General features: G+C 35.2%; 1 long non-coding RNA gene across 2 annotated transcripts; it reads right to left on the bottom strand.

The window, feature by feature from the left end:
* Window positions 1-660: 660 nt before the first annotated feature.
* Window positions 661-20,104, bottom strand: LOC120319743. 2 transcript variants are annotated; one of them, XR_005559819.1, is made up of 5 exons: window positions 20,061-20,104; window positions 9,864-9,974; window positions 2,700-2,884; window positions 941-1,201; window positions 661-715 (listed from the first exon to the last, which is right to left on the bottom strand). It is a non-coding gene; the product is annotated as an uncharacterized LOC120319743 (long non-coding RNA). The 2 variants fall into 2 exon arrangements; XR_005559820.1 differs by lacking the exons at window positions 661-715; window positions 941-1,201; window positions 2,700-2,884 and adding an exon at window positions 3,690-9,052.
* Between the last annotated feature and the right edge of the window lie 7,226 nt (window positions 20,105-27,330).

Raw genomic sequence — 27,330 nt, 5'->3', positions numbered from 1 at the left:
TAGGGATTGAAGGCTTTTTATACACTGAAGGGCTCTTCCATTAGAATTCACATGTGTCTCTCCAAAAAGGGATTGCTATTTGGAGATTCAGAATGCTCTAACTCTGACTTGTCAAAGATCTTAAGTACCTGAAGAGCTTTAATAACCAAAGTATAATTTCATAGTGATTAGTAATTTACATGAAATTAAGCATATTTCTAAAAGATTTTGCAAGATGAAAACAAAGGCATCAAAACTAAAGTTAAATACAATATCACAGTTATCAAGTACTGTTTTGCATGAAAATAAATCAGGATATTCTGTCACTTTTTGTGGGCTTTTTGCCCTCCATGATGGGCAAAAATAAGTGAACATAGGAAGAAAAACAAAATCCTTGATAAATTTGACTAAGAGCCCATTAGTTTGGGATTTGTTTCTGCGAAAACCAGCTAGGCAGGAGTACCACAAAGATTTATCATCAACTGGCATGTCTAGGTATATTATTTCCAATAGTGTACTGCAAAATTTATTTTATTGGGAGTTCACATGTATTAATAGAAAAACAAGAGCTGTGGTGGTGCAGTGGTTAGAATGCAGTATTGCAGGTTAATTCTGCTGACTGTTCGATCCTGATCGGCTCAAGGTTGACTCAGACTTCCATCCTTCTGAGGTCAGCAAAATGAGGATGCAGAATGTTGGGGGCAATATGCTGACTCTGTAAACTGCTTAGAGAGGGCTGTATATGAATGGCATATAAATCAAAGTGTTATTGCTATTGCTAATAAAGCATTTATAATAAAAATAACCACACCACAAAAAAAGAGGTCAGTATGAGAACATCAACAATTCCCTCAGAAGTATTCATTGTAAACAACTTGGGGAAATGCATAGAGTGGGGCAGATCAAATATTTAGGAAAAAGCTATTCAAAATATAATCAGACTCATAGAGTACTCCCTTACCTCATGAAGTGAAGGATCACAAGCAGGATGGTTGAGTTGGACAGCTCTAAATTGGGTAGAGATGGCATTCTTGCATGTATACATGTGCCAAGCCATACAGGACTTAAAAGGTCAACACACACATTGTGAATTGTGCTCAGATGTTAATAGAAGTCATGTAGGTCCCGAAGAACATACTCATGTCTTCATTTTTGCCAGAACCTTTCATCCAGTCCACAATCTGGGACCTTTTTTCAACATGGCAACGTATTGCCCCACTGTCTGTAAAAAAGAATGGACTACTCTAAATTGTTAGCAATATGACAGTTAGCCAACCTAATAAAAGAGGAAAAGTGACAATGTTTTGCCTCATTGATTACTATGGTGTACAGTGAGGGAAAAAAGTATTTGGTCCCCTGCTGATTTTGTACATTTGCCCACTGACAAAGAAATGATCAGTCTATAATTTTAATGGTAGATTTATTTTAATAGTAAGAGATAGAACAACAACAAAAAAACCAGAAAAATGCATTTCAAAAAAGTTATAAATTGATTTGCATTTTAATGAGTGAAATAAATATTTGATCCCCTATGAATCAGCAAGATTTCTGGCTCCCAGGTATCTTTTATACAGATAATGAGCTGAGATTAGGAGTACTCTTTTAAAGAGAGTGCTCCTAATCTCAGTTTGTTACCTGTATAAAGGACACCTGTCCACAGAAGTAATCAATCAGATTCCAAACTCTCCACCATGTCCAAGATCAAAGAGCTGTCCAAGGATGTTAGGGACAAGATTGTAGACTATCGCCAAGCAGTTTGGTGAGAAGATGACAACAGTTGGTGCAATTATTCGCAAAGGGAAGAAACACAAAATCACTGTCAATCTCCTTCGGTCTGGGGCTCCATCAAGATCTCACCTCATGGAGTTTCAATGATCATGAGAATAATGAGGAATCAGCCCAGAACTACATGGGAGGATCTTGTCAATGATTTCAAGGCAGCTGGTCACTAAGAAAACAATTGGAACACACTATGCTGTGAAGGACTGAAATCCTGTAGTGCCCGCAAGGTCCCCCTGCTCAAGAAAGCACATGTACAGGCCCATCTGAAGTTTGCCAATGAACATCTGAATGATTCAGAGGAGAACTGGGTAAAAGTGTTGTGGTCAGATGATACCAAAATAGAGCTCTTTCACATCAATTCAACTTGCCGTGTTTGGAGGAGGAGGAATGCTCTGAGAATTTTTCAAGGAAATGTGTTCCGGAAATGTCTTTGTATCAGCTTCTCCTACCTTATGTAAAACACATATTAGTTATCCATCCCTTGGATAAACTGGAAGATACATCAGCAGAATGATTTTTTTTATATTTTCTACAGAAGATTATACAGAATGTGGACTAGTGCAGCATTTTAAAAGATAGATGAGGGGATTTCATCGGAAATGAACTGGACTAGCACTTGGGGTTATGTGTTTTTTCCCTTTCTTTTAATTGATTTCATCAATTAAAATATTCAAAGTATGAAAAATGGACATTTCAAAGAAGTGATGTGGAGAGTGAAGGACTGACACTGTTTCTTATTCTTTTATATGGCAGAATTTGTTTTTTTTTCCCTTGCTGGTCTGCATTTCCTTAACCTCTAAGACTCACAGCTTTATTGCATATTTCATTTTTTCCTTAAATAACTCATTTATATAATAATGTGCCTTGAAATGTTGGAATGAGACAGACTTGATGTCATAAATAAATGTTTGTGAATTGATATAAAGTTAGAAACTTACATTGAAACAGATAGCTCTCTGGCACACCACATATGGAATATTTAAAAAGCCTGGGCCTAATTTAAAATGTAGTTTTTAAAAATTAAATGAACAACTCCCAAGTTTCATTTGGCTGCTCGTTGCATCTTGGGATAAGGTGCAGGCTGTTCTTTCCTTCCCTCCTCTTCACTTCCTCCTCCTCTTTCCTGTCAAATTGCAAATAATATGTGAAACAAATTAATGTTGGCTCTGTACTTCAAATTACTTATCCACATTTCCCATAAACAAGAGAGATTATTCAGCAATGACCCTGCTCAAATGAAGCTTTTTAAACTTCCATTTATAACAACAGGAAGGAACACGTGCTTACATTTCTCCTCTACCAAATTAATCAGCTGGGTTTAATTATGCTAAGGATTAGATTCCAATGAAGTTTTTCCTCCATGCAACATATTCATGAGCTGAGTTTAAAACTGTAAAGTTGATAAGGATATCTTGAAGCAATTTTTATTTAACAATCCTAAGGACAATGTACACTAGAATTCTGCATCTTTTTCTAAGCCCTCAAATTTGTTTCATTTGGTCCTGCCTGTATTTTATTGTCTGTTTAATATGCAGAATTGATTTTTTAATATTCATGAATATTGTGATAGAGAGATCTAGTTAAAAAACTAAAATGCTTGAGGTCATTGTGTGTTATAGCTCAATGGGTCTGTTTTTGTAGTCGTCTGGGTCTGTCTTTTCTTATTGCTGCCAAAGTATAAATAAAGTTCATGTTTACACAGCAGTAACCTTCCTGTGCCAAAAAGGCTTTCCTCAGGGTTTGTAATTGTAGTTGCTTTTCTCCTCTCCATTGCCAGATTCTACCATTCTGTCACTCTCATATATTGTCCTTGATTTTTTAAAAAAATTCTGTAAAAATTATACAAAACCCAGAAGTAGCCTTACACAAAATGTCCAATTATGCAGAGAGAGGGACAACAACAACAAAAAGAGTAACACACAAGGAAATTTGGATCTGCTTTTTTATGTGACCATTTCTTATGTTAGATGAACTTTCAATAGCAGAAAACAAAACAATAAATGACATAACACAAACTAGCTTGATCCAAGAAAATGCATCCTGAACAGTTCAATATTAGCTCCTTTTGATTTTTTGGGGTATATATAGCATATAATCACTACTTATCCCTGGAAAAGCACCTTGCAACTTTCAGCCACAAGGCTCTGATCCGTTAGTTCTTGAACTCTTAAAGCATGTGTTGGATTATGGATGTGAGTCATCTGAAGCTAAATTATTTGGGTAACCTGCAAGATCATATCTTATGGTTTCCCCTGGAATTTTTTAAAAAAAGAATCTTCAAACTGGATTTTTAAACAAAAGGAAAAAGTTGAAAGTTAAATCCAAAACAAGTTCTAATCTAAAATGAATGTAATTTCAACTTCATAAGTGAGATGGCTTTCAATGGCAGCTGTATTATAAATTCCCTGATGTTTTCAGCAGAATTACTGCAAGTTAGTTCCAGCTTAAATCAATTGATTATTTATGATTTAGCTCTTTATCTCTCTCTCTTTCCTTCCCTCCCTCCAATAGACTGATTCTTTGTAGGTACGAGCTCTGCAGAGGTCTTCTGTAAGCATAAATGGAAAGTTTTTTCTTCCCATCCCCTAGATCAGGTGTATCCAACCCATGGCCCACAGGCAACATGCAGCCCTGGACAACGAGTAAAGTGACTCCACAAGACACCCCCCTAAATAAAGGAAGTTTGTTATTTATATATATTAACTATATTATGTATTTTATATGTGGCCCAAAATAATTCCTCTTCACTCAATGCAGCCCAAGCAAGCCAAAAGGTTGGATACACCTGCTCTACATTGTACATTCTACTTCCCCTTTTTTCTGTCCTAATTATATGACTTCCTATCCATACTATACATAATTCTGTTCTTTTGTGGTCTTTCTTTTTTTCTCCAGTACACATAGTTGGATGAGACTTCTGCTTTTCATTTTCAACTAACTTTTTCCTACCTTTTAATCATCTTTCTTGTTTTTATTTTATTTTCTTCAACTCTGATTATCCTCTGCTTCTAATGTCATTTCTCATAGATTCTTCTCATGAAAACTCATTCTTCATCACCCCTTTTATGTTCCTTTTTCTTATTCTATGCAATATGTATTTTAATGAATTTTGTCATTAGTTGTCTTGTTGACTATGGATTTTTCTCAGTTTTCTGTTAATAACAGAAAATAATTCTAATAATTTTGTTAGAATTTAATCCCAGCCAGAATGAGTTGTCACTTAATACCAGACTTAAGTTTTGTTACCATTTAATCAGCTGCATTTTCAAAGCCACTATACTATGTCAGGCACTATGTCAAAGCTATCAATACTATAAACATCATAAAACATCAATACTATAAAATTTGAGATAATTCTTCAGAAACTCTATACAAATTTATGTCAACAAACAATTCATAATGTGGTTTTAAAACATCCTGTGATGTTATTTACAACTGTAATCAAAGAGGGTGTTTTTCACAAAAATAATTTCCATACATGGAAAACATGAGAAATAAAAATGAAGCTAGAATAATATTTTTTACTGACTTCTATATATAGACATTTTCCTCCTTTGGGTCAACTCATTTACTTTCTTAGAATGCCTTTTTTCTAGGATTCTGAAGCAGGAAAATTACAGTAAGATTACATTATTTAACTTTAGATTGCACCAGAAAATCTACTACATATCAAGCGCATTCAACTTCTGATTGCTTTCTGGAAGTAGAAATATATGTGCCTGAGGAATTACCATAGATAACTTAAAGTCATGGCAGATAAGAGCCCCCCTCTCCCCCTGATAGCTGAGTGAATAAAGTTAATCTTATACATTCTGTTTGATTGATGAAAATATTAGTATTCATTGGCTCAAAGTCAGATCTGCTCAGTACAAGCTACTATTAAGAACCAGCTAATACAGCAATTACAGTGTTTAGTAAAGATAAAAAAAGATTCAGGTTCAAATCTATGGTCAGTCATTAAAAGGATAACAGTCAGTAACTTCTCTTGGCAATAGGCTGTTTGGGAGAAGGAGGCTTTCGTAGTAAGGTGGGCATTGCTAACTTGGCACCACTTCCTTGAAGAGAGCAAAGTGCCTTTTGAAGTGTGGACTGATCATAAAAATTTAGAGGCACTGAAGACCCCTCAAAAGTTGTCCCCCAAACAGGTCCAATTGGCACAATACTTTAATCATTTTAACTTTACTTTAAAATACTTCCCCGCGGGAAAGAATGTTTTGGCTGATGCTTTGTCTCATCTATTGGAACCATGACCTTTGTTGCTGCAAAAATAAACTCTCTTTGTAAATATAAATGTGGGTCTGGAACAATGGTATTTTCTCCTCTTCTTTAAATAATTAGAATTGTTATCATATACTTACTAACCTGGAAGTCCATTCATGCTTATAGATATATTTCATTCTGGGCATTAATTAAACCAGCATTTGGAAAAGTGGTGGTTGGTGCTCACTGAGATTGGTGAGGCAGAATAAAAAACAATACACAATAAAAAGAGAAACCAGTTGATTTTGTGCTACCTTTACTATAATGACATTACAAGTATTTAAGCAATTGAGTATATATTCTTATTGATAAATTCCTAATTGGAATATATATTTGAAGGTTACTTGGGCTCAGTAAACTAATGTGATGTTTTCTTTATTAGAAAAAGAAAAGAAAGGAAGAGGAGGAGGAGCAAAAGAAAGGAAAAGAAGGATGGCCTTTTTACAATTCTTTTCATTCCAGATTATGTAGACAGGTCATAGAGATAAAATGGTGCAGAAGCATGCACTAGGATCATGCGCACCTGTTTGACCTATCCCAACCCAAAACATTAGCTGTTAGACATCTCTTTGGGCAGGGTTACCTCATGTCCTCCTTTATGTCTTAATAGACTTTTTGAGTATGTCTTCCTGAGTAGGTTTTTTTCCACCGTGCAGTGCTTCCCTAATAAATGCTAATGCCAAATTACCAAATTCAGCTCTGTGACTTTAATTAGCTAATCAATACCCTGTAGTAGGCTTGCCTTGCTGCCTGAAATTGACAAGACTTTAATCAGTTACACATTAAAGGCTTTTGCCTACTAACCTACTCTAGTACATTCTTGACATTAAAAAAACAGTCTTTCTAATGCTGGAAAAGATAATTTCATGCACAAGTAGGACTAAATACTGAGGGGGGAGTTATTTCACTGTAATTTTTTGCAGCAGATGCCAAGAAAGTTAAACAGTTAATGTGTCTTCCTTTTCCACCCATTTGTCCTCCTTTTAAATTGTCTGTATCCTCTTTTGCTTGTTCATATATCCAGTAAACCTGCCTTTTGGGATATATGGATGGCATACTTTCAGTATCTTGGAATGTGTACAGAGAGCTTCCGCTGTGGTTAGCTCTAAAGTGGATGGCTGGTAGAAAGATCAGTCTATTGATTCTGTACTCATCTTTAATTGGCAGGGAAGAAGACCCAAAATCACAGAAGGTTTAAAGACAGGACTTTGCCTAATCTAGGATATAGGGTCTAGACAGTTAAGAATCTATTACAATGAGTACATAAAATCTTTCTTGAATTGATCTCAGTTGAAGACCACCTGGACACATCCATGTCATTTAACTGCCAACAGGGGGCAAGTGGTTTGCCACTGCATTCTTCCTGGATATTTTTCAATATCTCAGTCCAGCCAATAATCCAGGGATTATTATCTGGTAGCTTCCACTGAGATACTGTCCAGGTTTGAGCCTTCTTAGCTCAATATACATATCACCAAACTGCTGTGATATTACAATGAAGAAATAACTAAGATGATATTTTAGATCACATGTCAATCCATTTATAAAAATCTATTTATTTATAACACAGAATACTGGCCTAGGAACTAGTTTTGAGCCAAGAAAACCTGCTACTACTTTTTTTGCTGGCAATTATCTTAGCTACCTCTTTGTATGCTACTGATTACTAGATTCTGTTGTGTAAATTTAATGTTTATTTCTGCTTTCTCTCTTGTATGTATTTCAGCATGAAGATAATTTTTTTTAAAAAAAGCTTCATTTGCTGAAGTTTTTTTTTAAAAAATAAGCATTGTTTCCCAACACTTTTAATTTTGTCTTCTCAAATAAGAATAGGTTACCTCTCTAAAATTCAAATCAATTAATCAAAAAAACAGCCCTTCTCCTGTCAACATTCACTAAAGATTGTAAAGAGATATTATTCTCTTTCTCTCACTAAAAGATTGTAAAGAGATATTATTCAAGACAGGTATTCTTCTGTCTATATCCCTGAATTTCACAGTAAAAAAAAAAAAAAAAATCCTGTTATGCACCACAGTGCAGTAGAGAATTCTTCCTTGTAGAACAAAGTTTATTTTCTCATATGAATCTGAACCAAATGCAACCTATCAGTAAACCATGTCCACCTATACATCCAGATACCAGACTGTTAATTCGTTGCCCTGAGGCAAAGGATTTTTCTGATTTTTCACTTACTGATTCAATGAAGATACATTATTCTGGTCTACCTTGTTCTTTTTCCCCCATTGCTTGTTCATAGGTGGTAATAATTACTTCCTTTTCTTCCCCAAATACCTTTAATACAGGAAATGTGCCTGTAAGCCTCTGTAGGGAGAAATTGGCTTATGAATTCCACAAAGAAAAAACCCCATCACATAATTATAAGCAGACAAACTGGCAGAAGGGCAATCTGGAAATATACTGCCCTTTTTTAAAATGAATCTCATGATGATGGTGGTGGTGGTGATGGCGGTGGTGGTGGTGGTGGTGATTGCACCTTATATCCTTCAATTATAGAGTAAAATCTGGAGATAGAAGGAACATGTTTTTTTAAAAAAAAATCAATAAAACAGACAAATGAGTAGATATGACCGTGTAAAATGGAGTTAAAAAGTATGATCAAACAGATGGCTTTTGCCAAAATAAAACAAATCTGTGTGTGCTATTCTATTCCAGTAGTTCCTCTGGAAAGACATTTTTATTTGAAGGCAGGAATCATATTTTCTTCTTTAAGTAATACAGCTTTATATTCTTATTTGATAGAAGTGCCAGTCTGAGCTTCTTTTTAAGGCTTTCTATATTCCCCAAGCTTAAAGCATGCTTTTGATTTTCTGCAGTTTTCTGCATTTTCTCCAAAGACATTTCTGTGATTTTCTGTAGAGGCCTATAAGAATAATTCTTCACTGCCTATGGGATTAGATCTCTGCCACTAAATCAAGTATAAATGGAATAAATGGATTTCCATCCAAAATTGTCCTTAGGATCTTGTTCCGGTCTGTGTAAATCTTTCCAAATTAACAGGTCTGAAGAAGTCCTGGGAAATTAAATATTACAATTTTCAAATTTTGATTCTGTGAGACACATGGCTTCTGTGAGACACATATTGTCAGAAGTAAATAAGGTTTTGATCTAGTCATACTGATAACATAGCATAAAGTACAATAAAACAATAAAGTAGAATTATAAAAAGAGTGCTAGATACTAAAGAACACAAAACAAGGCTACTGATACTATTATGAACTTAATAATTTATTTCTGCATTTAAATGATGACATAACAAAATTAGGAACCTGATTAAAAAATTGAAACTTACCTACAAACAGATAATTCAACAGTTCAAGGTCCAAACCTTGAATTCATCTACAATCAGTAATTTGCCCCTGATTTCATTGTAAATGGAGCAGTGGAGGATGTCATGAATTATATCCTTCATACAAAATCTCTCTTCAAGATATGCTGAAAGCATAGTCTGCAAGCAAGCAGATGTAAAATCTTTCCCAGTGGAGCATTGGTAATATTAACAAGATATTGGGGACGATTTTGTTTTCAACTGAGATGAAAGCAAGGTGAAAAGGTGGGTGTCTGCACTGTAGTAGCATCTTTATTGCATCTCTTTCAAAAAGCCTCTTTAATATTTTCTCTGTTTCAAGAGCTAAGTTCTTCCAAAGGGGTAATTACAAATAATGCCATGTGGAGAAAAATTTGCATGCCCTATGAAATTGTGTCTCTTAATAAACTAATAACAGGTATTTGCATGTCATTAGTTTTCTCTTCTTACAATATGGCTATAAAAGAAATGGCTTAGTGTAATAGTGTTGTTTATCTGTAGCTCATAGAAGACATACCTCAGGCAGTGGCAAACAGCAACCTACAGTATCTTAAAATCCAGGCAAGTGTCAGGCTTTCAGGACACATGATATGGTGTACTGAAAATTTCCTGAAGAAACCATGGCAACCTAAGATTTTAGATAGAGAAAGAAGTTGATGGTAATAAAAAAAACATATAAAATATATGCCACAGAGCAGTTGAGTATTCAACTATTTTGTCATAAATGTTGCCATGTCACATTAAATATGTGAGAGAAATGGAAAGAAAACTCTTTCCACATGGTGTAACTTATGGTATATATTAAGAGAAATATTCTATAATGACTTCAGTTTTTAAAAGTGACTCCTTTTCCCATTAGCTTTCTGACAATGGGTAGGTACGTGACTAAATTTAGCTTTGTTTCATGGCTTCTTTTCTCACATAGTAGACTGATTTAATATTGGCAGACATGTTGGCATATGGTTATTCACATATACATAAATTTGAAGGAAGAACTGGCAGCATAGATTTGGGGAACCTAACAAAACCAAATCATACTATTTCTAAATTGAGAAATGTCCCCTGAGACTGGAAAATAATTTGCAGTGCAGAAAAGGAGACAGCCCCTCTCCCAGTTTTTTCCTCAAACTGCCAATGGCATTGCACTCATGACCTAATATAGCCCATGAGAGATTTTCTATATTCTGTGAAGTTAGGATTCACAATAGCTAGTTCTTCTCAGCTATTTTTGAAAGATTAGAGACAGCATTGAAATTGAGTGCAGAGATGGAATCAGTGCTGTCCTGTGGCTGCCTGCAGCCCCAAATCTTTTTGGCAGCCCCAAAGTTCCCTTTAACCACACTACTATACATTCCTGAATGAGCCTGCTTGCCAGTTTGTGAACGTATGTATGTGCATGCATTCACATGCATTAAACTTTTACCAGAAAAAGAAGTAGAAAAGACTCTAAAAGGTGATTGGGTGCAGACAATTGCTATACATGGATTGACCCTTAATTGCAGTCTAAATTTCACAGCATGGATTTATCATTACAAATTAATAAAACATATTTGAGATGATTTTCCAAAAGAGCTTAGGCAACTCTTTGACAAATTAGGATTGTGACCCATTATGTAATAGTTGCTTGTTGACAATGAATAAACCTAGCTGCACTGCAACATAGTTTCAATATTCTTCAACAGCTATTGGAACTTGCTAAATTGAACCTGTATAGATCTCATGTTTTTTCATATTTTCATGTTGCAATCCAAAGCAGTAATATTTTACCCAATATGCCACTGAACATTATAAATATTTATTAATCATTTTAGGAAATAATTTCCCATAATTAATCTCAATAAGGTTATACATTATTCTTCACTTGAGGAACTAATTCATCCTGAAAAGAACTTTCACCTCAGACTAATTATATCATAAACATAGGAGATGTTTCAGTCTGAATACCAAGTATTTTAAAAGCATTGTTTCAACTAGATCTTTTACCTTCAAGACTAGCTCTTCTATGGAACAAGGACTGGGAATGTTGTCCACAGTCATTTGTCTGGACAATCATTTGTCTGAAATAGTATAGGGTTTTCTTCCTGAGCAGGGGGTTGGACTAGAAGACCTCTAAGGTCCTTTCCAACTCTATTATTGTTATTGTTGTTTTTGTTGTTGTTATTGTTGTTGTTACTACTACTACTTTGGAGGAAGGAGAGGGATCAGACAGGCAGCTATTTAGGCCTCTGTGTCACAAGAAGAGTCTCTGCACTGTTGCTGGGTCACTTTCCTATAACAATATCCACTTCACAATAGTAAGCTACTTTATGGGGTATGATCCAGTCTGCCTAAGGTTTGCTGTACAAACTCACCTCAATATCTGCTTCTGAAGCAGCTCTTTTATGAGATGGTAAGATCTGTATGCATGCAATTATTAACAGAGTAGAGTAGAGTAGAAGTAGAGTAGAGTAGAGTAGAGTAGAGTAGAGTAGAACAGAACAAAATAGAATTCTTTATTGGCCAAGTGTGATTGGACACACAAGGAATTTGTCTCCAATGCATAAGCTCTCAGTGTACATACAAACAATAAAGTGTACATACAAACAACAAAGTCATAGATTATAAAGATACAATCAGTATAAAGGTTTTCCACTAAACAAAAATTGTCTTTTTTCAACTAACATATACATCTCTGGTTATAGGATAAACTTTCATAAGCTTATCAACATAAACTTACATACAACAATTTTTTCCAATAGGCTGGTGTCCTCAGATCAAATTAATGGAGAAATTATATTAACTATATTATTTCTAGTAATTGTTTTTTTTTTCAAGGTTTTATTTGTTATTGTGGCTAGGCCAAATTTCTCTATGCTGGAGAAAAATTTTCTATGAAAGTTTATGTTAGAGAGCAAAATGATCTGTTTCAGGAACTACAGCTGAATATTAGTCAAGTATTTGTAATTTCAGGGTTAGGCATCAAAGTATTCCCTCTTCCCCAACCAATATGATCAATGGGAAGGAACTCTGGACGTTATTTAATGATATCTGTTCCCTCTTCCTTTTGTTCACAGTAACTGGAAATCCCATTCTTGCCTATTTTTTGGCAATGTTGTTTTAATTAATTAATTATAGGGGGCTATGTTGCAGTATGCCTGTAAATGTGAGAAACAGCATGTTTAGAAAAATAATAACACATTAGTTAATATGCATGTTGTTTGAGATCCTGTTTTTTAATTCTTTTCATACAGTACTTGCATTGTGATGTTTCACTTCCTGAAAAGGCACACAGTGGTTAGTGAAACCACTAACACACATCATAAAATATTTCATTTGTTTTGAGGTACAGTTAGGATAACTTATATTCTTGAAACAATAGAGCCTTCTGTTATGAGAAAAAATAATCTCCTCAATCCCTTTGTGGACTAAATGAGGTTTTTTTCTTCCTTTGGCACCATATCAAGGTGCTAAAGGACTTATCAGTGTAGAGATTTATTTTTACAGAGATTTCTTTTCACAGACTTTTCATAGAATGAAATGTAAAACTTGAGAACAGCAAACTCATCAGATATTCAGGAGTTGTTTTTTGGATTCTCTTTTATTGTTATAGTACCAATTTTGAGGGAATTTATGTCTATATGTCTAAGACCAAAATAGTGTTGTTTTGCTTGACTTTAAAATGCCAGTCGTCTGAGCTCTGTAGCTTAAATTTAGGAAATATGCTTTATGAGACAGCAGTGCACATTCTGAAGCAGCAGACTGAGCAAAATATTATTTTAGAATACTTCTATACCACCCTTACTGCCATTTTTCAAATCCTTCTTGCAATTGTATATGATTGGCCACTGTAAGCACTTGTAAGGCTAACCAATGTTCCCTCCAACTACCTTCTTCTTAACCTTGCTTTTGTTTCATAGTTAGTAATTACCAAATGAGGGAATATTTTTTTCATAAATTGTAAAACTTCCATCAAGGAACTCAGAATTGGTTCATAAATAGTTAAATCTGTAACAGCTTATGATTCAAAACCTGGTGCTCTCAATATGTGTGGGATCCCAATTCATAGAATTCCTAGTCAATATGATCTGCTTTGCTCATTTCTGAGTAAATTTCAATAGTTTTACAGTGTGCAATTTCTGCATTTATTTCTGTATCCTGGTTGTTTGTGATTTCCCTAATGAGTTGGCTCTACCTTCCATCGTTTTTCCAGAAAGCATAAATGAACAAAAAGACATATTTTATATTTTCCACTATGTAAAATTAAACTTAATTAAAACATAATTCATTGTAATTCTCTCCTTAAGCTTTTAGCAGTGGGAAAGGTCCATGGGTTCTTTTCAATACATATGAAACATCTCTATAAATGCTGGCATATGAAAAAAATATTTGTAACTTTTCCCTTTAGTGTCATTAGTCTTTCTTCCAACTCATTTAAAAAAGATCTTCATGAATTATTGCTGATGTTTTACCCATGCTTGACGTCAAAAGTCCTCATATATGACATAGTCTAGTGCTGGCAATAACAAATACATCATTCATATACACATTGAGATTGTCCTCTTCTAGGCTTTTAAGAAGCACAATGCACGCATCTGAATAGGAAGAAAATTTAATATTTCATGCCATTACTCAATAAATAGATAATTTGCAAAAAACAAACGGTTACCTTCAGGTTTCTATGCATATGATACTTATTAGCTATAAAATGATAGCAAAAAGCAGTGCCTGTATAATATTTTTAAAGAATATTTATATTGTCACAAGGTGCTGCTTGACAGAGGGCAGGGCAATCTCTGGTCTCACAAATTCATGTATTAATTTACAGTTCCAGTTAGAGCCATGCAATACTATTTTGTCATGACTTGTTTAGTCTACTGACTAAACTACTGAACAGTAACAAGTGCTGGTACCTCTCATAGTCTGCTGTTTTTGAAATCAGAATTTTTCAAGGTATTTTTTGATATATTGCCTGAGGACATTTTAACGGCTCCCCATGAAAGTATGCATCATAATACCCCAGAGTAATATTTTTTCTTTACTTTAAACATCTGTGAATTTTGCTAGAGAGGAACAATACTGGTTAGATTAATGTTGTGTGACATAAAAATAAATCTTAGTTTTGGTTGTTTTTTCAAATGGAAGTGCATCATTTTTAAAGAACTTTCCCTCAAATGCAAAATTTTATTTAAGTGAAGTTGTCTATGGAGAGTCTCAGTCATCCAGGTCCTTAAGATGCTTTTTCAAGAGGCAACTGAACTTTCTTGATTTTTCCTTGAAGATGTTTTATTTCTCATCCAAGAAGCTTCTTAAGTTGGATGAGAAGTGAAACATCTTCAAGGAAAAACAAAGAAAGTCCAGTTGCCTCTTGAAAAAGCACCTTTGGGACATTTAAGTGAAGATTGTGAAACTTACATTCTTGTACTACATTCTGTTGAAGGTACCTGTCTTTTGGTAACCATTAGAAATAAGCCGGAACTCAGCAAAGGTATTATAAAGCTAATTGTTAATACTATTAATAGATGCTATGCCCATTTTGATGGGTGATAGTTAGATATCTCTAAAAATAATTGGAGATAAAGTATGGATCATAGGAAATTGTGACTGGACCATAAATGCAGAATCTTTTGATAAAAAGGGTTTTGCTGAGTTCTAGCTTGTTTCTAATGGTTATCAAAAAAACAATTACCTATGGGAAATCACAAAACAAGGGATCATGATAATAATATCCAAATTTCAGTCCCAGCAAGCAATATGCATTGAGATTATTCTTTGAAATAGTTGCATGTCTGGAAAAAATAATAATGCATACATCAGAATGGGAAGAAAGGTAGCATATAGTTATCAGGATTAATATCTGTTAATAACTTTCTCCTTTATCAACTGCCTAATTCACTTGTAAAGCTAATCACATTAGAAGAATGCAGAGAAAATACCCTTGCTAATGATGTTGTACAACAATCTATTCCAGGGGTCTGTGGACCGGCACCAGGCCGCAGCATGCTATAAACCGGGCCATGCAAACAAATGAAGCCCCATCCATGGGATGCAGGCAGTATGCGCTTTCCCTGTCTGTGGAAAAACCTCTCTCCACAGAACCGGTTCCTGGTGCTCAAAAGGTTGGGGGCTTCTGGTCTACACCACTGGTACTACTCCACAGTAGTTGATTTGAGATAGATTGTATTATAGACGTGGCTAAATTATTGAACAGTTCCCAACCTTAAATGATTTTATATGGAACACCTAGTAAGAATGCATACTTGAAGGCAAGTGTTTAATGTGTCCCATTTGCTGGAGTTTCCTACATGATTCATTACAAGTAAGTTTGGATATGAGTGAGAGTTTTTCTCCATCTTGGAATAAACAAAGCGTTGATATTTTTCAAAATTTTGTTTCAAACATAGTCAATTACAATTATTGTGGGAAAGACAAGTTTCTTGTTCATTTAACACTTAATTCAGTGCACATTAACATTTCTATAAGAAATCCAATTATTTAAATAACTTTAGCTCATAAAGTACTACTGCAATTTTGCAGTCATTATTGCTGATTACTTCTGCCTGTTAAATGTACATTTTAAAAAGCCACTCCTTTTGTAACTCTGAAGTCTTCTGCTCTTCTTAAATGATCAAATGCGTGGTAAAATATTGTTTGAACATTTTCTTAATGAGATAGGACATTACTACTTTAATGTATGTATGGAACAGTGTAGCACTATAAAATGAATCAAATTTATTTTGTGTAAGCATCCTTTATGTCCTCACATTTTAGGCCCATTAGAGGGACCATTATATGATTTAAGAAAGTTTGTTCTCTTTTAATCTGTCTTTCAGCATCTTTAAATCTCTGGTGGTGCCATACATATAAGTTTACACATTAAGATCATTTGATTAATTGAAGCTACTTGGGAATGTATTTCATCAACACACTTCATTGGCCTATATTAGTGTGTTTTTAACAGACCATCTATAAGCACATTTTTAAAAAAATCACTGAAGTTGAAAGGACATGTATAATTTAAAGAGTAATCATAGCAGATTCTTCACTTTGATGCAAGCCTGGCTTTGCAGTTTCTATAGCAGACATGCATACCAGCAATCAGAGTGCTGTCACAGGACAGCTTGTCTCCCCTTTGATTCTTCAGAAGAGTTTCTTTAATCTTAGCTGTCTGTAGTATTCAGATGTCAACACCATGTATTTATATGGACTGTAATATTAATATTTCAAGATTTATATTTTTCCCATTCTCAAGTTCTGTTTTAAGGTATACTTGTTCTACAGTTGCGCTTGTGGCATGCCATCCAAAATGTGCCCAAACTGATAAATTCTGGCCTTATAATTAGCATGTGAAGCTGCATGAGACATGTATGTGCCTAAAATTAACCACCTCTCTGTACCTTCTCTGTACTCTATTCTTACTAATAAATTGTAGTAATGTTACAATAGACAGTAGAGATCAGTGAAAAACACTGATATTTCAAAGTAAGAGGGATAAATGGGGAAAATCATACATTAAAGAAATGAATGAAAGAAAAACAGATGCATGTGTGTGTTTGTGTGTGTAGTTTAGAACAGAATTCTTCAGGATGTTGGTGCTTTTCAATGTCCAATCTGGCTTGGGTAAAAATCCTCTTTTCTTCCTAAATATAAGTTATCCTTTGTCTACAAGCAGGCATGTTTTTGAAATTCCTGATAATATCACTTCACAATGATGACAAGCACTAAATTCATAACAGCGTAAACTCTATTAGGGAAACATGATTCTATTATTTTAATACTTTAAGACAACAATCACACTGAATATTATAAGAATAAAACTCAATTTTACTAATTCGCTGTTTCTCTTATAAAAAATGGATGATTTACTCCAATTTGGTGTTCTTGAGATACATGGCACAGCTATAACCAAGGATTAAATCTACTTGTAACTGAACAAAATCTTATAACTCTCCATAATTTAAGTGGAACATTTAATTTTGGTCATTATACTCCCATGACAAATAAAATTCCACATTTCATTTTCCCCCCTTTGCTACTTACATATTTACTAACATTACATAGGTTTCTTCATTATTTTCCAATACTTCAGATTATCTTCTGAGTAAGAAAAAAATCCAACAAATAGATTGCTTTATTATTATTATTATTATTATTATTATTATTAATAATAATAATAATAAGACCAAGCCTTAAGGACAAATGCATACAAAGTCAAAATTGAGAAGACAGCAACAGACAGTAAGTGCCGCCTATGCAAAGAAGCTGAAGAAACAGTGGACCACTTGGTAAGCTGTTGCAAGAAGATTGCACAAACTGATTACAAGCAGCGGCATGACAAAGTAGCAACAATGGTGCATTGGAAGATCTGCAAAAAATATCATTTGCCTGTAAGCAAAAACTGGTGGGATCATAAAATAGAGAAAGTCATAGAAAATGATAAAATTAAACTGCTCTGGGACTTCAGAATTCAAACAGACAAGCACCTGCAACATAACACCCCAGACTTAACAATTGTCGATAAGAAAGACAAAAAAGTCTGGATAGTGGACGTGGCAGTGCCTGGAGATAGCAGAATAGAAGAGAAAGAACTGGAGAAGATAACAAAATACAAAGACCTACAAATAGAAATAGAAAGACTGTGGCAAAAGCAAGCAAGGGTAGTACCAATAGTCATAGGCTCCTTGGGTGCAATCCCAAAACAACTGGAGCACCACTTGAACACCATTGGCATTGACAAATTCGCTATTAGTCAATTGCAAAAGGCGGCCTTACTAGGAACTGCTTCCATCCTGCGACGATATCTGTAATACCATCAAACATCCACATCTGCCTATCCCAGGTCCTGGGTAAGGACTCGATAGGTAGACAAAATGCCAAATCCAGTCTGAACATCTGGCTGACTGTGCGATGATCCATAATAATAATAATAATAATAATAATAATAATAATAATAATAATAATAATAATAATAATAATAAAGTTGGAAGGGACCTTGGAGGTTACCTTGTCCAACCCCCTGCTCAGGCAACCCTATACCATTTCGGACAAATGGCTGGCCAGTCTCCTCTTAAAAACTTCCATTGTTGGAGCATTCACCACTTCTGGAGGCAGGTTGTTCCACTGGTTAATTGTTCTAACTGTCAGGAAGTTTCTCCTTAGTCCTAGGTTGCTTCTCTCCATCCGTTGCTTCTTGTTCTGCCTTCAGGTGCTTTGAAAATAGCTTGACTCCCTCTTCTTTGTGTCAGCCCCTGAGATATTAGAACACTGCTATCAAGTCCCCCCTTCGTCCTTCTCTTCGTTACACTAGACATACCCAATTCTAGCAACCGTTCCTTATATGTTTTAGCCTCCAGACCTCTAATCATCTCTGTTGCTCTTCTCTGCACTCTTTCTAGAGTCTCAACATCTTTTTTACATCATGGTGACCAAAACTGGATGCAGTATTCCAAGTGCGGCCTTACCAAGGCATTGTAAAGTGGTATTAATACTTCACGTGATCTTGATTCTATCCCTCTGTTAATGCAGCCCAGAACTGTGTTGGCCTTTTTGGCAGCTGCAGCACACTGCTGGCTCATATTTAAGTGATTGTACACTAGGACTCTGAAGTCCCTCTCACAGTTACTACTATTGAGCAAGGTAGCCCCTATACTATACCTGTACATTTGGATTTTCTTGCCTAAATGTAGAAACTTTTTTTTTTCACCACTGAATTTCATTTTGTTAGATAGTGCCCAGTGTTCAAGTCTGTCCAGATCCTCCTGTATCTTAAGCCTGTCTTCTGGAGTGTTGGCTATTTCTGCCAGCTTGGTGTCATCTGCAAATTTGATGATTTCCCCATCTATCCCCTCCTCCAAACCATTGATGAAGATGTTGAAGAGCACTGGGCCCAGAACAGAGCCCTGAGGCACCCCACTACACATTTCCCTCCATGTAGATGCGGTTCCATTGAGGACCACATGCTGAGTACAGACAGTCAGCCAGCTACAAATCCATCTGGTAGTGATGCTGTCTAACCCACATTTTTCTATCTTATCGAGGAGCAGGTTGTGATCTACTTTATCAAATGCCTTACTGAAGTCCAAGTAAATTATATCCACAGCATTCCTCTGATCCACTAATTTTGTCATTTGGTCAAAGAATGCAATAAGATTTGTCTGGCATGATCTGTTTTTGACAAACCCATGTTGGCTTTTAGTAATGACTTTGTTTGCCTCTAGGTGTTCGCTGATTCGTTGTTTGATTATCTTTTCCACATGAAGCTGCTGGGTGAACTATCCATCACCATGCTGATGATACCCAATCGTATGTCTCTATTCCTGTCAAATTAAGCAATGCCATGAATGTCTTATCCTGATAACTGGATAGGGAACAGCAGGCTTCAGTTAAATCTTAACCATATTAAATAAGTTTCAGGGGCCCACTAATATTCCAGGAGCATGCCATCTTTGGTGCTGGATGGTATTTCACTTTGCCAGACAGACCCAGTGCACAATCTGGGGGTCCTCCTAGACTCCTGCTGAATGAATAGGTGGCAATAATGGCTAGGACACAGGTCGGCAACCTGTGGCTCCAGAGCCGCATGCTCCTTCCCCTGTGGCTCCCAGCCTCCTCTGCCATTTGCAGAAACAGACAGAGAGAGGCAATTACGCTTCCCTGCTTCTCTCTCTCTGTCTCTCTGTGTGTGTGTGTTTGGTGTGTGTGTGTGTGTGTGTGTGTGTGTAAAAGAGAGTGCACTCACAGTGTTCTCCGAGGAGCTGAAAAGCTTATTGGGCAGAACTCCTCCCTTTGCTGCATCTCTTCAGGAAGCAGGAAGCAGGAAGGGCAGGAGAGAGCTAGCTAGCCCAGCTATGCTGACTCAGGAATTCTGGGAGTTGAAGTCCATGATCATAAAAGAGCCGAGGTTGCCTGCCCTGAACTTGTTAGAGACCAGCTTGAAGCCAGCTTGCCAGGTGAGCAGCAGATAGGGGAGAGAGGGGGGGAGAGAAAGTGAGAGAGGGAGGGGGAGAGAGAGAGAGAGGAAAGAGAGAGAGAGAGAAAGAAAGAGAGTGGGGGAAGAAAGCCTGACAGACCAAGAGCAGATAGAGAGAGATGGAGGGAGAGAGAGAGAAAGAGACCCTTTTGACATCTAAAATGAAGATAACACTGCATATATCCTTTTTTACCTGTGTGTGTATGTATGTATGTGTGTGTGTGTGTGTGTGTGTGTGCGTATGTACACACACACACACACACACACACCCTATAATAAAGGTAAAAAAGGATATATGCAGTGTTATCTTCATTTTAGATATCAAAAAGGTTTTGCGGCTCCCGGTGTTTTGTTTTTAGTGGGAAACGGGTCCAAGTGGCTCTTTGAGTGTTTTGGGTTGCCTATCCCTGGGCTAGGAGAACCTCTACAGTGTCTACAAAGTTCATTTTGTGCGCCAGTTGTGCCCATTCCTGGATTGGCAGACCCTGTTTACAGTCACTCATGCCCTAATCACCTCTACATTGGATTTCTGCAAAGAGCTCTGTATGGGACTGACCTTGAGAAGTTTTAGCTAGTATAGAAAGCAGCAGCATGAGCAGTTATGTGCACTCCTAAATAGCACATGTTGCACTTCTGCTACATGAGCTGCATTAATTGCCCAGTTTGCTTCTGGGTCCAATTCAAGGCACTGATTTTACCTTTAAAACTCTTCATTGCATGGGATCAGGCTATCTGAGGTACCACGTCTAACAGCTTACATCAACCTGACACATTAGATCTCACAGAGAAATCATGCTATGGGTACCATTGACTAGGGATCTGCATTTACTGGATCCCAGAAAAATGCTTTCTCTGCTGTCGTGTCTACCTCATGGAATATTCTTTCCCCAGAAAGTAAACTGGCCCCATCCCTCTTGATATTCCAAAAGGTCCCCAGGCCAGGCCTGGGGCTCGAATAGAATCAGAGATATCTATAATGGAAGCTGGCTTCTTCCCCACCCCCACCCACCACCCTGCCCTTCATCTATGGTTTGTGTTTTTTATGATATTTATTAGTATGGTTTTTGTATTTATAATTGATGTTTTTATATTCTGTTTTATCTCTTGTGCACTGCCTAGAGCCACATCTATATACATTTGATTAATACAATAAATAAATATATAAATACATAAATGTATGAAAGGGCTGAGCTGGTATCACAACAGCACAAATTTACATTTGTTATTTTGACAAGCATCTCATCTTGTGGACCAAGTTATTTACTTTTCTTTATTACTGAATTATTAAACTGGTTGAAATGACTTTGAATAATTATTAGTTTTCATTGAAATCAATGGAATTTGTCATAACTAATATTTTCCATTGTGTTCAATGGGTTGCAAGTACAATTAGCTATTATTATGGACCCATAACAAAATTCCTAACATTTTTAAAGTTTAAACATTAATATTCTGCTACATATCTCTACTTAGGTTGAGATATAATGGCACTTTTTATTTTATGTTTGTGACAAAGTGAAAAGCATATAGGAAATTTACTGTATAACTGTAAGATAATGTTACTCTGAACTGACTGTGATTGTCATCAATGCTGTTAAAATAGGACTAGATCCAATTTGCTAAATGTTAATGTTATACATTCTATTCACAGTATGCTTTATATCTGGTTTTGATTGCCTATTTGTTTAATGCAAGAATATAATATGAATATAATCAGAAAAATTGATGCTGTAGGGTAGGCTACTATATTATATATAGTATGTAATACTATTTATTAAATTAATAATACTATATTAAATTATTTAATATTATATTAAATAAATAAATACACACACATACACATACACATATAATTTGTAGGACAAGAAAATGGGACACATAGGATTTCTACCATTGTTATCCCTGCCACTACAATGGCTTTTAAACCAATGATTTAAAACTTCACTTTCTGCTTTCCCTAGTCTTACAGAAAAGTTCTGTTTGAACAGAAGAAACAGAAAATGAGAAGCAACTTATCTGTTCCATGACAGAATGGAAATTATGAATTCATAGAGTCATTTTGAAGGTTTCTCAAACTTTTTTTTAAAGTAAATGGGTATAAAAATCAATTCCAAGGTGTTTTTTTAAGTAGGTGTTGCATGAAGGGCTGAATTTGATTTTGCAAAATCTTACAAGGTAATATTTTCTCCATATGTGCACAAGTAACTGCAAGCCAGCCAAACAGTGCTTTAAAAGGCAAGCTGCTTTGTCAGAATCTGAAATGCATTTCTCAGACTGGATCAACTGCATGGTTACAATTCCTGGCTAAGAAAACAGAACTGAAAAATAGATCCAGTCCAGGAAAAAAAGGTCATGGAAAAATCCTTAGAGCCATCATTAGTAAACACAGCATAATGTGATGTTTTGACCAATAAGCTATGAAAGGCAATATCAATGAATACCACTCCTTTATCTGATGCATTTTTACATGGTGGTTTGAACACATGAGTAGAAATGTTTGAAATAAAATAAGTTTGTCTAAACTGATGGAAAGATTTAATGAAATATGTTTTCCTACCATCCATACTGGTTCACTTTCATCAAAGGATGGTTTTAGAGTTGGAGCAGAACAGAAAGGGGCCTTTTTCCTTAGACAGATTATTATTCTCCCATATAGTCCATGATTACAATTCATAATTACGTGTTTCTGCTTCATTTTATGTACTTAAAATAAAACTGTCTTTAGAGAAACATTACCAACACATCATTCGTAGTCTGAAAATAAATTTTGCATTCCTAGCCTTTATAAGTACAGCTTTTAAAAGAGACAGGCAATAAGAAATATTTACTGCACATTTCACAAATAATATACTGCATTTTGCCAGCATAGACTTTTTTTTTTAACTTTCTTGTTTTTTTTTCCAATGTGTATGTGTATGTGTATATATATATATATATATCCTTTGATATATATATATATATATACACACATACATACATACATACATACTGTGGACTAGCATGATACTTTTGTAATTGTTAAAGAAAAATAATGAAGAGTAATTGGTTTGGGTATCAACAAAGGATAGTCACACAATTCTGAACAATTTTATGTTGATGCTTAAAAAAACTGTAGATTCTGCCATAAACCAAACTTATCCATCACATAACAATATTTCAACAGTTAAATAGCTCTTTTTCAGTGGCAATTTTAGTGCAATTTTGTAAAGAATTTATACATGTTTCTACGATTGTGTGAAGTAGGGTTCACAAGAACATTTCAGTGATCACCAGCACTGTTTACAGCAATTAACATAGTGTACATATTGAGAAAATAACTAACTAAATAAGGGAAAATAGGCCTTAAGACTATCATTAATTATGACCTATCTTCCTTTTCTATCTTAGTCAATTTTAGAGTCTTATATTTTTGGCCATTATTCAATGCTGTGGGGGGGGGGTAAACTGCATGCAAATATATCTGAGTAATTATGGTTGGCAGTTCCTATAACCTAGAGGCACTAATTCTTGCAGATGGAAAGAATTCCTAGCCAATGGGAATAGTCCAATACGGTTAAATTTCAGTTATATCATTAAGCTCCATTAATAACATGTATTCAGTAGCATATTGAAATGCTGTTTTAATTATTTTTAGCTCTAAAAGTACTGTAGCTACATATTTATTGATCAAAATCAATATGTTTTGCCAACAACTTGGTAAATAATGCAGACCAGAAATCATAACTGTTTGGTATGCATTAGTCAAACCATATATAATTTTCCATGAACTTCTCTCAATATTTGTAAACTCCGTGGCTCTTTAGAATTTGATATCTGTAATGACAAGGTCTTCCTGGATAGCATCTCTGATATAAATAATCAAATGAATATATTATTCAATTGTCCATATTTCTTTTTCCTAAATTGCAGCTACTTCAGTTTGGAGCTTACTATTGAGATACTCATGTAGTAATCTATTATTTCATGTTCAACTGTTGTTGTTTTTTTTTTTTTTTTAAAAAAAAGCTTTTTCACATTCTTGAAACATCTTGCTTTGTAAAAGGGATTTGCTGGCTGAGATTTAGGGTTATTTGTAATGACAGGAACATATTGTGAATTGAGATCCACTTCTGTTTGCAGAAGATAGAAAGTAAATACCACTGCACAATGATTGGTACATCTTCTGATACTAGAACATTGATAGAGGAAATGCAACAGTAGGGTAAAAAAAAAAAGACTAAATTACCTCCACCCTTTCTACTTCTTGTAGGATCCTTGATTGGATTTTGGATAGAATGATCACAGCTAACTTGTTGCCTAGTATAGTGAAAATGTCTCAACCTCTAGCACTAGGATGGATCCAAGATAACCCACAAACAAATTCTTTAAGACAGGAATATGTATAAATATTGTCTATCAAGTTACCATTACCTTGTCTTTTTTCATGTGGAAAGGAAGGAAAAAGATATTAAATATATGGTGAGTTAGAAGTTTAACTATAATATTTTAAGTTTAATTAAATTAAATCATATCCAATTAAGTTTTGTTCTGTATTTTCCACTTTGGGAAGTATATGCTGTGATATATCATTCAAAAAGCTAAATACAACGTTCAGGAGATAGTAATCTTCCTGTTTCTAAACATAAATCTCTTCTTTAAAATGAAATTTTGAAAGCAGCAGGACTTTCCTCCTTTGAGCAAAATTTTCAACCAGATATGCATACTAGATCACATGAACCTATATATCAGTGATGGCAAACCTTTTAGAGACTGAGTGCCCAAAAACTGGCCCCGCCCCTGGTCTACCCCCTGCCCTGCCCCCACTCCGCCCCACCCTGCCTGCCCACAGGGCCACTTACCGCCTCCAGGGTCCGCCACAGATTGCACAGGCAGCCCAGCAGCGCCATGGCGCCATGCCCTCTGCCCCCCTGCAGCATCAACTGTGCGCGTTAGGGTGTCAGGGCAGAGTCTTATCTACGCTGCCTGGCTGCCATGTCCTTGGCTGCGCTGCTCCGTGTGGGCCATGCTCAAGGGCGACTCTCCTCCAAGGAGGCTGCTAGTGAGGAGGGGGTCACAGGTGGAGGCAAGGCTGGGGCAATGGCACGTGTGCCCACAGAAAGGGCTCTGAGTGCTGCCTCTGGCACTCGTGCCATAGGTTTGCCACCACTGATATATATTGTAAACTTTTTTGTCAAATTTTTATTTTATTAAAAAAAGTTAAAATATAAAACTCCAAAAGACTTTTAGAAAGCAAAGAAAAAACACAAGACATTTAAAAAGTGCATTGAGAAAAAAAATAACACCTATACACAGATTTCCCCCCAGTTGAATACTGACTGATATATTATTACAGTATTAATTTCCTACCTCTTGTGAAACAAGCCCATTTTTTTAAACTACTAACTCTATTTGCAAATTACTAGTTTGTCATCCATATACTATATTAATGATAAAACAGTTAATAGGAAGAACAATAATAATAAAAAAGACATACACTCTTGGTTTCAATATAATCAATTGTTAGTTAGGTGGAGTTTAGATCAAAAGGTTGGTATTACTTTAGAGGATGCGAATTTGATAAAACAGATTAAAGATCAAATTCTAGCTCATATAAAGAGAATTTATAATGTCTTAATAGAATTGGATTCTGAAATGGAATTAGTTAAAGATTGTATGGTAAAATGGGCACAAAATATTCAAGAACCGATTCTATTGGATACATGGGAGACAATTTGGGTCAGAAATGTAAAATTTACTCAAGCTCAAAATTTGAGAGAAAATTTTTATAAAATGTTTTATAGGTGGCATTTGGATCCCCAAAAGTTGTCTCGTATGTATCCTAACTTGCAGCCCAAATGTTGGAGATGTGGTAGTTTGGATGCAACTTATTTTCATATTTGGTGGACATGTAGAAATATAAAAGCTTTTTGGATTAAAATTTGGTGGATTATTCAGAATATAGGGCAATATTGGAAGAAGGATTGTTTGCCTGCTATAGAAGAATGGATGCTTAAAGTATCAAATTTAGCAGAAATGGCTAAGATTTCTCCTTATTTGAAGGGTTATTCACAAGAAAGATACATTTCGGTTTGGAGAAGATGGATAGATTATATTCAGAATAAATATGGGACTAAAAAGTTCCATTTATTTTATGAATAAATTATTGAATATTATTATTGTTATTATTATTAATAGTTTAATGTAGTGGAATTTTTATTATATTGTATTGTTTATAAATTGGGATTTTAATTTGATTATATGATAAAGTTTATTTGTTAATTGTTTACTTTGTGTTAAAAGAGAGTTAAAGTGCATTATATTTGTTTATTTACATAGTTGGTTAATGTTAGTTAGATTATGATTATTATATTTGTTACCCTGTATTCAGCTCTGGGAAGTGGGGGAGGGGGTGGGGGTAGGGGGGTGGGTTTGGGATATATTTTGTAATTTTTGTAAAACTTTTCAATAAAAAAAAATAATAATAAAAAAAACAAAGTTAAAGTTTCAAAACCTTCTGTTAACAAACTGTTACTGTAATCAACTCATAGAAAATTTTCCACAGCATCTTATCATCACAAATCATCACAAAATTAATAGTAATTAATCCTGGATCAAATATCCATGTTTTAATTCCATCTCTTATCAATTGTTGTCTGATTAAATATAATAAGTTCAATCTCCAAAATCAGTCTGTCTTCCCAACAAAGTCCAGATGAAATTGTTTCTAAATTAAGTTGATAAATCCATTCCCCCATCTTATTAGATCCTCCTAGGAAAGGTCAATTTGTCACTTCTCCACATAGTATAATTTCTGCTGTTGTAAAAGACTGCAAGTTTGAGCTTCAAAAAGGTATATGCAATCAATGAGTTAATTCTAAGTCTTGTAGTTGTTAATTGCGAAGTCGTGTCCGACCCATCGCGACCCCATGGACAACGTTCCTCCAGGTCTTCCTGTCCTCTAAGTCTATACAATCCCAATTTCTTTGTGACAGATCAACTGGTTCCAAAACACATTCCTCTTTTAAATTTGATTTAGCCAACTTAGATGCATCTGAATATT

The sequence above is a fragment of the Crotalus tigris genome, unplaced genomic scaffold (assembly GCF_016545835.1).
Source record: "Crotalus tigris isolate CLP2741 ecotype Arizona unplaced genomic scaffold, ASM1654583v1 scf7180000020943.996319, whole genome shotgun sequence".
NCBI classification, from domain to species: domain Eukaryota; kingdom Metazoa; phylum Chordata; class Lepidosauria; order Squamata; family Viperidae; genus Crotalus; species Crotalus tigris.
Note: the sequence above shows the minus strand (reverse complement) of the source record. Positions and strands in the feature narration are given on the sequence as shown.